General features: G+C 49.5%; 1 long non-coding RNA gene across 1 annotated transcript; it reads right to left on the bottom strand.

Moving 5' to 3' along the window:
* Positions 1 to 3,395: 3,395 nt before the first annotated feature.
* On the bottom strand, positions 3,396 to 10,389 carry LOC132005025 (uncharacterized). The gene is made up of 3 exons (XR_009400707.1): positions 9,614 to 10,389; positions 8,105 to 8,256; positions 3,396 to 6,024 (listed from the first exon to the last, which is right to left on the bottom strand). It is a non-coding gene; the product is annotated as an uncharacterized LOC132005025 (long non-coding RNA).
* Positions 10,390 to 10,958: the final 569 nt, after the last annotated feature.

The raw sequence follows: 10,958 nt of genomic DNA, 5'->3' as shown, positions 1-10,958 counted from the left end.
GTAGCACAGTGTTGTACACGAAACCAGAAAAGCCCCCGGGGTGGGGGGAGGGGGCAGGGGAGGGACGGGGGCTTTTAGTTTGCATCTTAGGTGGGAGGGGGGAGGGGGGACCTCAGCAGTTAACCTGTCTTTACGCAGCGATTTTTAACGAGGCTGGGGGGAGGGGGGCTCGGGGTGGGGAGGGGGGGGGGGGGGGGGGGCTGGCTCTGTTATTTGCCGTGTATCATATGTAAATACCGACAGAAACTTCAATAAACTTTATTTCAAACACGTCTCCGCCTGCCGAGGGGGAGGGGATCGGATACAGAGTCTGGGTCCTGGTCTCTGCCCCCAGGGTGGGGGCCTCTGAGTCCCGCAGAACAAGGTTAGGTTGGTCTTTGTTAAGTTGCTTAATCATCCTCATTATTAACAGCAGCACTTTATAATTCGCTTCGTGTAAAGCGTGTAGGACAGCAAACGACACCCATCAGGATCAATAAAAATTAACTCTTGGTGTCACCATGACCACTTAGAGTACAGTAACTCTCGCTGGCCTGCCTTCTACATTTATTGCTTCATCGGGTTTTCTCCCCAAGCCCACGTGTTGAATTTCCTGAAGTCATTTTGCAGATAGGGCCCTGGAGGGGAGATGACCCACCCGGGGTCGCGTAGCTTCAAAGTGGCGGAGGTAGAGCTGAAAGCAGATTCATCTGGTGCCCAAGCCTCAGCTTCCCTGCGCTCCCACGGAGAGCAGCGGGCTCTCCCAATGCTCTGTTGGGAAACCATGGCTGCATTTGTTGCGCCCCTACTGTGGGATGCACGCGTTCCTCCCCAACGTGATCTCACGAGACGTTGCCCACAGCCCCTGTCTGAGGCTTCCTAACGGGCCCGGAGATCTGTGATCTCACCTACTCCACCGAGGGGCTGAAAACAGCCTGGATGTTTACCAAGCTTCTCCTTGAAGTGTATTGGAAAGGAAACAGCGCTAGCCCTTCGGCTCTTTGCCTTGTTGGGACTTGGGCTCTTGGGGGCGAACTGGACAGCTCCCACAATCAAGACCCCGCTGGTTGGATTCTCCCAAACCTCTTGGAACTAGGCATTGCAAACAGCCCCATTTTGTAGAGGAAGAAACCAGCACACCGGAGATAAGATCACCCAGCTGGTAAGATGCCAGGGAGAAATTTCTCCCAGGCCTATCTGATCCCAGAACCGCCTCTCTCAAGCCACTCTATTTCACTACCATGACTTCGATGCAAATTCATCCTGTGACCTTGAGAAGTCTTTTAATCTCTGGGGCTTCGGTTTCTTTTTCTGTAAAAAGGAGGGGGGATGGGCAGAAGGACTCCAAATCCCTCTGGAATAGCGAGAGTGGTGGGGGCAGGTTAGCAGGGAAGAAGACGATTCAGCAGGATCAGATTCCCTGAGGGAAACATTCTGAGTCATTTCCAATGGTTTCAGGAATTTCTGGAGGTCATGTTTGAGATCTGGGTTGGCAAAGAGGTTTCAGCTCCTTTGTCAAGAGGAATCAATTCCTACTGGCTGCCTGGAACATGGTGTGGAGAGGGATTTTTAATATCTGTCTGCTCATTGGGAAGGGATGTCCCCACTGGTTGGATTGATTGGTGCTGTCTGCCATCCCTGTCGATTGGTGCTGTCTGTCTTGCCTGCAGAAAGGACAGTTTTGGAGTAAGTGCTGGATGTTTGCTGGATATTTGCTCATTTTGTCCAAAACTTAACAAACCTAATGTCCTAAAGTTTAAGTTCTTTTTTTAAAAAAGAACTAACCAAGATTTTTTGTTTGGTTTGGTTTGGTTGTTTTGTTTTTTACATTTTTGAAAATGGAATGGGATCTTAAAGATTAAAGATTTCTTTATCTTTATTTATTTGTAAATTAATTTATTTATTTGAGAGAGAGACAGAGAATGAGAAGGAACAAGTGAGGGGAGGAGCAGAGGGACAAGCAGACTCCCTGCTGAGCAGAGCTGGATGAGGGGCTCAATCCTAGGACCCTGGGATCATGACCTGAGCTGAAGACAGAGGCTTAACCCACTGAACCACCCAGGAGCCCCCAGGCACGCGTTTTTAAATCCACATACAACTGAATACATAGTGCATACAGGTAGTTTTGACATGGCTTTTATCGTTGTGTACACAGAGTTCTGCCCCTCCCAGTTTCACAGGGCCATGTATTACGAAGAGTATTCAGTATCAGTTATATAATGCTACCTTATTGTTTTTCAAGGACACTTAATAACAACAGTTTGCATAAATTAATTGCATAATTTATTGACTGCTTTCTATGTGCCAGCCACTTTGTATCCAATAGCCCAGGGAAACTGGTGCTTTTCTTTTCATACCATTTTTATAAAATGAAATCCTGGAGATGCAGAGAGGTAAAGTAACCTTTTCCTGGTCTCACAGCTTATAGGCGGTCAAGCTAAGATTTGAAACGTGGGGGTTTCCTGAACTGATCACATTTAACCACTGAGCTGTATACTCTAAGTATGTTGAACCACAATGTTCCATCTGTTTACCTATCATAGTTTTATTTGTTTTAAGAAGGCACCAGCTTGGGGCACCTGGTGGCTCAGTGGGTTAAGCCTCTGCCTTCGGCTCAGGTCATGTTCCCAGGGTCCTGGAATGGAGCCCCCCCCCCCAACCCCCATTGGGCTCTCTGCTCAGCAGGGAGCCTGCTCCCTCCTTCCCTCGCCTGCCTCTCTGCCTACTTGTGATCTCTGTCTGTCAAATAAATAAATAAAATCTTTAAAAAAGAAAAAAAAAAAAAACCGGCAGCTTCAGCCTGAACTCCAAGCCCAATCTACTGACAACCAGCCAGGTGCCCCAACTATCACATTCTTACACCACATTACCCCACTCAGTTAATTTACCACACATGTTAGTAGTTCTCAAAGTGTGGCACAGGGACCCTGGGGCCTCCCTGAGACCTGATGAAGGGGTCCATGAGGTCAAAACCACTTTTACAAGAATACTGAGATATGGTCTGCCATTGCCACTTTCAGTCTCTCATGCATGTATAAGGTCCAGGGTCTTTTTGTATCTACACAACGGGTGCTATCAGAATAAATTGAATGCAGAAGGAGATATGAGAACCCCACTTTCTTCTGGTAGACCAAACACTGTATAGATTCTCAAAAATATAAGTCAACACCACTGTATTTTTGTGTGCCAATTGTATTTTGGGAAAATACAATTATTTTTCACTAAAATGAGTTGTCTAGGTAAACATTCAATGATTTTATTATTTTACTGAAATTAATACAGGTTGTTAAGTCTCCCCCATTTGAATTTTGAATATGTTATGTGTCCACAGACATAACACGCAGAAACAAACGTTTTTGGAGGTCCCTTGGCATTTTTTTAAAAGACTTTATTTATTTATTTGACAGGCAGAGATCACAAGTAGGCAGACTGGCAGACAGAGAGAGGGAGAAGCAGGCTCCTCACTGAGCAGAGAGCTGGATGAGGGGCTCAATCCAAGGACCCTGGGATCATGACCTGAGCCGAAGGCAGAGGCTTCAACCTATTGAGCCACCCAGGCGCACCCCCCTTGGCATTGTAAAGCCCATAGAGGGGTTCTGAGAGTAAACACATTAAACATCTCTGCTGTTTTTCAAATGTAGAGATTCTTCCCATTTTTTTTTAACAGCTGTGTGTGTCCCTTGAATGGAGGTAACTTATTTTTAGCAATAACTCATTTTTAAAATTTAGTTTTATTTTATTTATTTATTTCAAAGAGAGAGAGAGGAGAGAAAGCATGAGAGGGGAAAGATCAGAAGGAGAAGCAGGCTCCCTGCTGAGCAGGGAGCTGGATGCTGGACCCGATAACAGGACTCCAGAATCATGAACTGAGCCAAAGGCAGTCACTTAACCAACTGAGCCACCCAGGCACCCCCTAAACTCATTTTTATTATACTTTTAATGTTTAGTCATGAATTTCAAATTTAAGCAGCAGAGGACCAAAAGAAAAAAGTGCCTTTCATCTTCTCACTGATCCCAACCCCCCACCCCTGGGGGGTGGGCAGCTTTAGGTATATCACAGTTGGGGGCTGCTGTTGGCCTCTGGTGGGTAGCAGCCAGGGAATGGTACCTACAGGTTGCTCTCTGATGCCACCACAAAGAATGATCTGGTCCGATATATGGCTAGTGCTCAGGTTGAGGAAACCTGCGTTAGACAATAACTTTGCATTCATGTATTCTCCCTTGCTTTTTAAAAAAATTTTTATTTTTACTGACACAAATGAGATTTTGTTCAATCTGTCAATAGACAGTCAATCTTAACTTGTAGGAGATTAGGGGACCCTTCAAGAACGGGATGAAAGCTATGAGCCTCCAGAGAAGAGTACCCATATTCACAAAATTTCAGAGGCAATGTTCGGCTTCACAGACACCCCAAAACCCTGCCAGAATTCCTTGGATGTGTGGCTTTGAGTCATCATCCCAGGACATCCCATTTGGAGCGAGATCACTGCCCCCCTCCCCATCCCCTTTACAGACAAGAGCACAAAGTGCCGAGAGCACAGGGATTTGGTTCTGGGGTCCCTTGGGGAGGCAAGGAAAAGCAAGGATTAGAACTCAGGCCACCTGATTCCTCAGCACTGGAATATTTTCACTTCACCCTGAATGAGGACATTTTAGAAACGCTGATCTTCTCTTCCTGGTACAGCGGGAAAACACGCCACCACCACTCTGTTCCTCTTGAGAAAACACAAAGGCCCCAGCTGTTGTTGACAAGATACACTCAAACACCTGGGAGAACGCATACTCAGGATATGAGGCGGGAGAGGGGTTGGACAGGGATGGGAGGTTGTAATTGGCTGCCAGAGGACCCTAGAATATGTATCCCCTTGTTCCCCGAGTCTTTCACTCCTTCCTGCATCCGTCTGTCCCTCTGTCCGTGCAGCACCTGCAGTACCAAAACCAGGCACTGGAGGAGAGTGAGGGGCACCAGCCCCTACTCTGCTGGGGGGACAGACTGACATGCGGGTCACAATGCCAGGTGGTCACCCTCCTCTAATGGAGGCACGACAGGGCATGGGGGAAGTGCAGCTATTTCCTCTGATGCAGCCTTGGGAGGTCGGGGAACGCTTCCCAGAGGAGGAAGCATTTCAGTTGAGTCTTCATGTGGGAGACAGAAGAAGATTCCAAGAGATGGAAGAGATGGAAAGGGGTTCCAGGTGAGGGAGCCACACTCAGGAACTTCAGAAGTGTGAAGGAGCTGAGCAGAGTGGGGGAAACCACTCCAGGCTCCAGGAGGCAGCTGTGGAGATGGCATAAGACAAGACTGGCGCTTCTGGCAAAGGACACAGGTGAAGAGCTTGTATTTTCTCCTGAGGACAATAGGGAGCCATAGGAGAATTCTGAGCAGAAGAGGGAAAGGGTCCGCTCTGAGTGTTAGGGAGTCTTTAGGGGCCAAAGGAGAATCGGGCTGAAGGGAGACTGGTGGCATCCACTGGCTGGTGGGACCGACCGTCCAGTCAAGAGCAGGACAGAGAGAAGGGGATGGATATGGAAGGGATCCTGGAGAGAGAGGAGTCTGCACGCGGGGACTGACTGACTGGTTGTGGGAGTAAGAGGGAGGCATGGAGAGTGGACATGGATGCACCCTTGGCTGAACAGCCTCTGTGTGACCTTCACGGTGCGATGTCATTTCCAGAGTCTATCAGTTACTGGCCACTGTAACAAATGCCCACAGATGCCGTGGCCTAAAGCAGCACGTGTTTATTAATCTCACACTTTCGGTGGCTCAGGATGCCAGCGCAGTGCACGGGGTTTCTGCTCGTGGTTTCCCAAGGCTGCAGTCCAGAAGCCGACTGGCGGCATTCTCATGGGGAAGTTCCGTTAGGGAGAGGTCTTCTCTCACGCTCCCTCGGATAGAGATAAAGATCATTTCCCTGGGATGACAGACGCTGTTCCTGTGTTCTTGCTGGCGGATCCGGCAGATGCCATCCTCAGGTGTGTAGTGTGTGGCCTTCCCTAAGGACAGGGCAGGAGAATCTTGCTCTGAGTCTCTGCCACTTCTTGATCCTTGTCAAAGAGATCACCTGATTAGGTTAGGCCCACCCCAGATACCCTCCCTTTGGATTAACTACGAGTCAGGTGATTAGGGACTTTAATTACATGTGCATCCCCTCACCTTGCCGTATAATGTAATCTACTGTGGCAATGACGCCTCACTCTATTCACAAACTTGCCCATACTCAAGGGGAGGCCATTTTTTTTTTTAAAGATTTTATTTATTTATTTATTTATTTGGCAGAGAGAGAGAGAGAGAGACAACGAGAGAGGGAACACAAGCAGGGGGAGTGGGAGAGGGAGAAGCAGGCTTCTCACTGAGCAGGGAGCCTGATGCAGAGCTCGATGCTGGGACCCTGAGATCATGATCTGAGCAGAAGGCAGACGCTTAAAGACTGAGCCACCCAGGCACCCCAAGGGGAGGCAATTCTAAAGGGTGTGTATGCCTGGGGGCAGGGGGGATGTTGGGGGTTATTTTAGAGTTCTGCCGACCACAGGGGAAGTTAAGGGTAGAGGACCTTCTGGAGCCTAGGGGCTTCGCAGGCTTCTCTCTGGTTCTACAGTCTCTAGATCTCTAGGTCCAGCCCATGGGAGACCCTGGGTAATGTGACATGAATTCATCGGCAAATATAGGAATGAGATCTGAATGGAGCCACGGCCTGTACCTTCTGTGCCACTCCTTCTGAAGAGCCTTTCCATGAACTGAATTGTTGATCAGTGGGTCCAACGTATCTATCTTACAACACAAAGTCCAAAGATGCTATCTCATTTCCCAAAAGGTTAAACAGGATTCAGAAATGCCACTCCTAAGTATATGCCCAAGAGATGCAAAAACATGTGACCTGGGCACCCAGCTGGCTCAGTTTCGGGGAGCATGTGACTCTTGTTCTCAGGGTTGCAAGTTTGAACCCCACATTGGGTATAAAGATTACTTTTAAAAAATAAAATCTTTGGTGGCACTGGGTGGCTCATTTGCTTAAGTGTCTGTCTTTGGCTCAGGTCATGATCTCAGGGTCCTGGGATCGAGCCCCGCATTGGACTCCTTGTTCAGCGGGAGAGAATCTGCTTTTCCCTCTCCCTCTGTCCCCCACTTCCCCATGCTCTCTCTCTCAAATAAATAAATAAAATCTTTAATTTTTATTTTTTTATTTTTATGTATTTATTTGACAGAGATCACAAGTAGGCAGAGAGGCAGGCAGAGAGAGAGAGAGGAAACAGGCTCCCAGCTGAGCAGAGAGCCCGATGTGGGGCTCAATCCCAGGACTCTGGGATCATGACGTGAGCCGAAGGCAGAGGCTTTAACCCACTGAGCCACCCAGGCGCCCCAATAAATAAAATCTTTTTTAAAAAATAATTTTTATTTTATTTATTGGGGCACCTGGGTGGCTCAGTGGGTTAAGCCTCTGCTTTCGGCTCAGGTCATGATCTCAGGCTCCTGGGATGGAGCCCAAGGTGGGGTTCTCTGCTTGGTGGGGAGTCTGCTCCCCCCCATTTTCCTCTCTGCCTACTTGTGATCTCTCTCTGTGTGTCAAATAAATAAATAAAATCTTAAAAAAAGGAAACCAGATATATGCCCTTGAAACAAGGAATCACAACGTAAAGTCTGTCACTTATTGCCACAAAGTTAACCAATAGAAAAACTAAAAATATGTGTTTGGGCAGGAAGGGAGGGGAAAAATGAGTGAAATCCTTATCTCTATCAGAGAAAAAGAATCCATGATGTATAAGGCTGACACATCCAGGAGAGAATTATTGTTTAAGGATGGTAAGGTAAGTCAGAGAAGAAACAGCCAAAAACTTTAAGAGGCTTTTCCAAAAAGGAACAGGATTTGAGATGGGACAGATTGACTTCTTTTTATAATAACCCCTTGCTCCTGGCCTCTGGCACAGAACGCCCCCCTTGACAGAGAATTACTCCACGAGTATCACTAGTTCCGAGGCTTGGAAACCCTGGCTTGTTTTATTAGTTTCATAATAAGGTTTCTGGTTTTTTTTTTTTTTGCTTATTATTAGCCGAGAAAACAGCACAGACTCTGGGATCTGAAACCTCGGTTCTGATTGTAGCTACTTTCCACCCTGGTGATGTGCTTACCTCTCTTGGTCTCAGTCTCCCCGTCTTTGAAACGGGGGCCGATGACAGAAGCCAAGAGACCGAGTCAATGGCTGCAAATGACTTTGAGTCTGTAATATCGGCAGCTCAGTTTATGTCCGTGGCCGAGCCTGTTCGCAGCTGCGTCCCTCTCCCTGGCAAAAGAGCAGAGGCAGAACAAATAGTTCTCAAATGAATGAATTCCAGGCCCCTTCCCTTGAGGCTGGTGTTTTTTTGCTTCCAAACAAGGGGTGTCAGAATGCTTCTCTAAACTCCTCTCCCCCGTGGGCCATGGTGAGAATTAAGTAACTGACCTCTAGAAACTCCAGTGGATATGAGAGATGCTAGGTACAGGGTAGGGCTCCTCCAGGGGAAGAGGACTGGATGTGTGAGAAATATAGGTTTTCTCTGTCTCTGCCAGTCTCCAAAAGGGAGGCAAGGGACCCAAAGTGGCATGTTAAATGGCTCTGAGGTTCCCCTCTGGCTGTCCACCCCTGTCAAGCCCCACAAAGAGGCTGCTTCATCCCCAAGTCTGCCTTTTATTCCCTGAGCAATTTGGGCAGCTCGCCATACATCTCCAAGCCTCAGTTTGCTCATCTGTAATATGGGACTCTCAGTGCCCCGTCACAAGGATTCTGTAAGAATTCCACAAGACACCGAAGCATGCAAACTCCCCAGCCCAAGTGTGTGGTCACGCCTAGCTTTTGGGTTTGGATAGCATTTGCAGGAGGACACTGTCTTTGAAATAATTGTCTGTCTAGAGCAGTGTGCAAAGACCTTTTCTATCCCCGTTCTCCATTTGTTCCTGTTATCACTGAGTCTAGAAAGGAGGAAATGTTTTGCCCAAGGTCACCCACTGGCTACAGGCATCTCTGAGACTTGAATCCAAGAATGAACTTTCTGACTCTCATCTCAGATTTTCTGCTTCGAGTTTTCCCACCCCCTTGCCCACTGGCTAGTTCTGGAACTCCAACAATCATTATTCTTCAAACTTGTAGAGCCGTCCCGTCCAGCCCCAGGCAGATTTAAGACTGATTCTCACTCCAGTTTCGCACCTCCTGTTTGCCCCCTCACTCCCGTTCCTGTCTTGGGGGACTCTCACTCTGGAGCAAGGGGCGGGTGGGGGGGGGGATGAAATGTCAGTGGAACTAAGGGCTTGCTACCCTCCTAACTTGAATACAAGAGAATTTCTTTGCCCTTGACAGTTGTGGGGGGGGGGGGGGGGAAGGCCCCGGGAGGTGGAGCTGTCCCTTGGATTTGGGGAAAAGGGACAGCTCCTGGGGTCCTTTTGGAAAGGCCCTCCCCTCATTTCCGGCGCTGCTGCCAGCCTTGGCTGGGCGCCTGGATCCTGTTGCTATGACGACAGGAAGAGGCGGTGGCGGCGGCAGGCGATGCTGTGGAGAGATGGAGGCTAGTGGGGGTGGGGTGGTGGCTTTGAAATGGGGATGGGGGTAGGGATCAGGGGCAAGGGAGGTGGTAGGGGAGGGGGCGCGGGTGTCCTGGATCTCTGACCTCCTTCATCCATCGGAGCCTGGCCCCTCTCCTGTTTTCCTCCAGCTTCCTTCTGATGCCTCCTCAGTGTCTCTCTGTGTCTCGTTCCCGGGGTCTCTCCCAGTCAGGCGCTCTCCACCTCTCTGTGGGTCTTTCTCTTTCCTTCCGCACCTGCCTTTCCGTGTTCAGCCACCCTCTGCCACTCAGAGCCTTCTCCCCTAAATCTCTCTTAGTATTTACTCTCTTGTCCGTTCTCTCTCTCTCTGTCTCTCTCCATTTTCTCTCTCTCTAAAGCATCCTTCTCTCTATTAAGACTTTGCACCCACCCCCCATTTCTCTCTCCCTTTCTCCCTTTCTCTCTCCCCCCCACCCTCGGTCTCTGTCTGTCTCTCCCCATCTGTCTCTCCTCCCCCTCTCTGGATGACTCTGTCCCTGTCTCTTCTTTCCTTCTGTTATCCCATTCTGACCCCCCCATCCTCTCCCTTACCCCACCCCCCATCTGTCCCCCAGTCTCTTGGTTTCTCTCTTTGTGTCTCTGTCTCTGTCCCCTTCTCTCTCTGGATATTTCTCTGTGTGTGTGTCTCTCTCCAACTTCCTTCTGCTACCAGCCGCTGCCTCCCCCAAATTTCTCCCTCCCCCATTTCTGTTTCACAGTCTCTGGGTTTCTCTCTTTCCGCTTCTCCTTGTCTCTCTCTGTCTCTCTCCCTCCCTCTCTGGGTCTCTCTCTCTCCTTTTCCTCAGCTTCCTTCTGCCACCCAGACCCTGCCCCCCAATCCTTTCCCTCCCCCCACCTCCTCTCTGTGGCTCCCCCATCCTCAGCGGCTCCCCTCCCCCCTCCCTCCTCCCTCCCTCTCTCGTCCTCCAGCTCCGCACTTTACCCAGCGACACGAGAACCAAATTGTCTCCTCACCTTTTTTTTTTCATCCCGACCCCCACTCCCTTGGGGCCCGAGCTCAGAGCTGCCCCTCAGCATCCCCTCCCACCTCAACACCCTCAATCCCCGTCCGCCTCCTCATCTCCACCCCCCCAACCAGGTCGGACGCCTGGGTCCCTCGCTGCTGGGGGAGGGGGAGCAGTGAGAAGTGGGAGCCACAAGGGTTTTTCTGGGGGGGGTGCAGACAGGGGGGCTCATCGTCCCCTCCCCAGTGCATCGGAGAGTTGACCTATCGTTAACAGAGGTGAGACAGATCTTTTTATTAATCGGAGGTGGGCGGGTGTAGAAGGAAGGCTCTGTGACCCCCCCTAATTCTAGAGGAAAGAGTCAGCCCCTTCAGAGGGAGAAGGGCTGGCGACCCCTCTCATATCCGGAAGCTTTAGAATTGGGGGTCCCCTGCTCCCTCCTCTTTTGCTGCCGCTGACAGATGGA

This window comes from Mustela nigripes, chromosome 17 (genome assembly GCF_022355385.1).
Source record: "Mustela nigripes isolate SB6536 chromosome 17, MUSNIG.SB6536, whole genome shotgun sequence".
In the NCBI taxonomy this organism is placed as follows: domain Eukaryota; kingdom Metazoa; phylum Chordata; class Mammalia; order Carnivora; family Mustelidae; genus Mustela; species Mustela nigripes.
The sequence above is the reverse complement of the archived record's forward strand: the minus strand, read 5'-3'. Positions and strand labels throughout refer to the sequence as shown.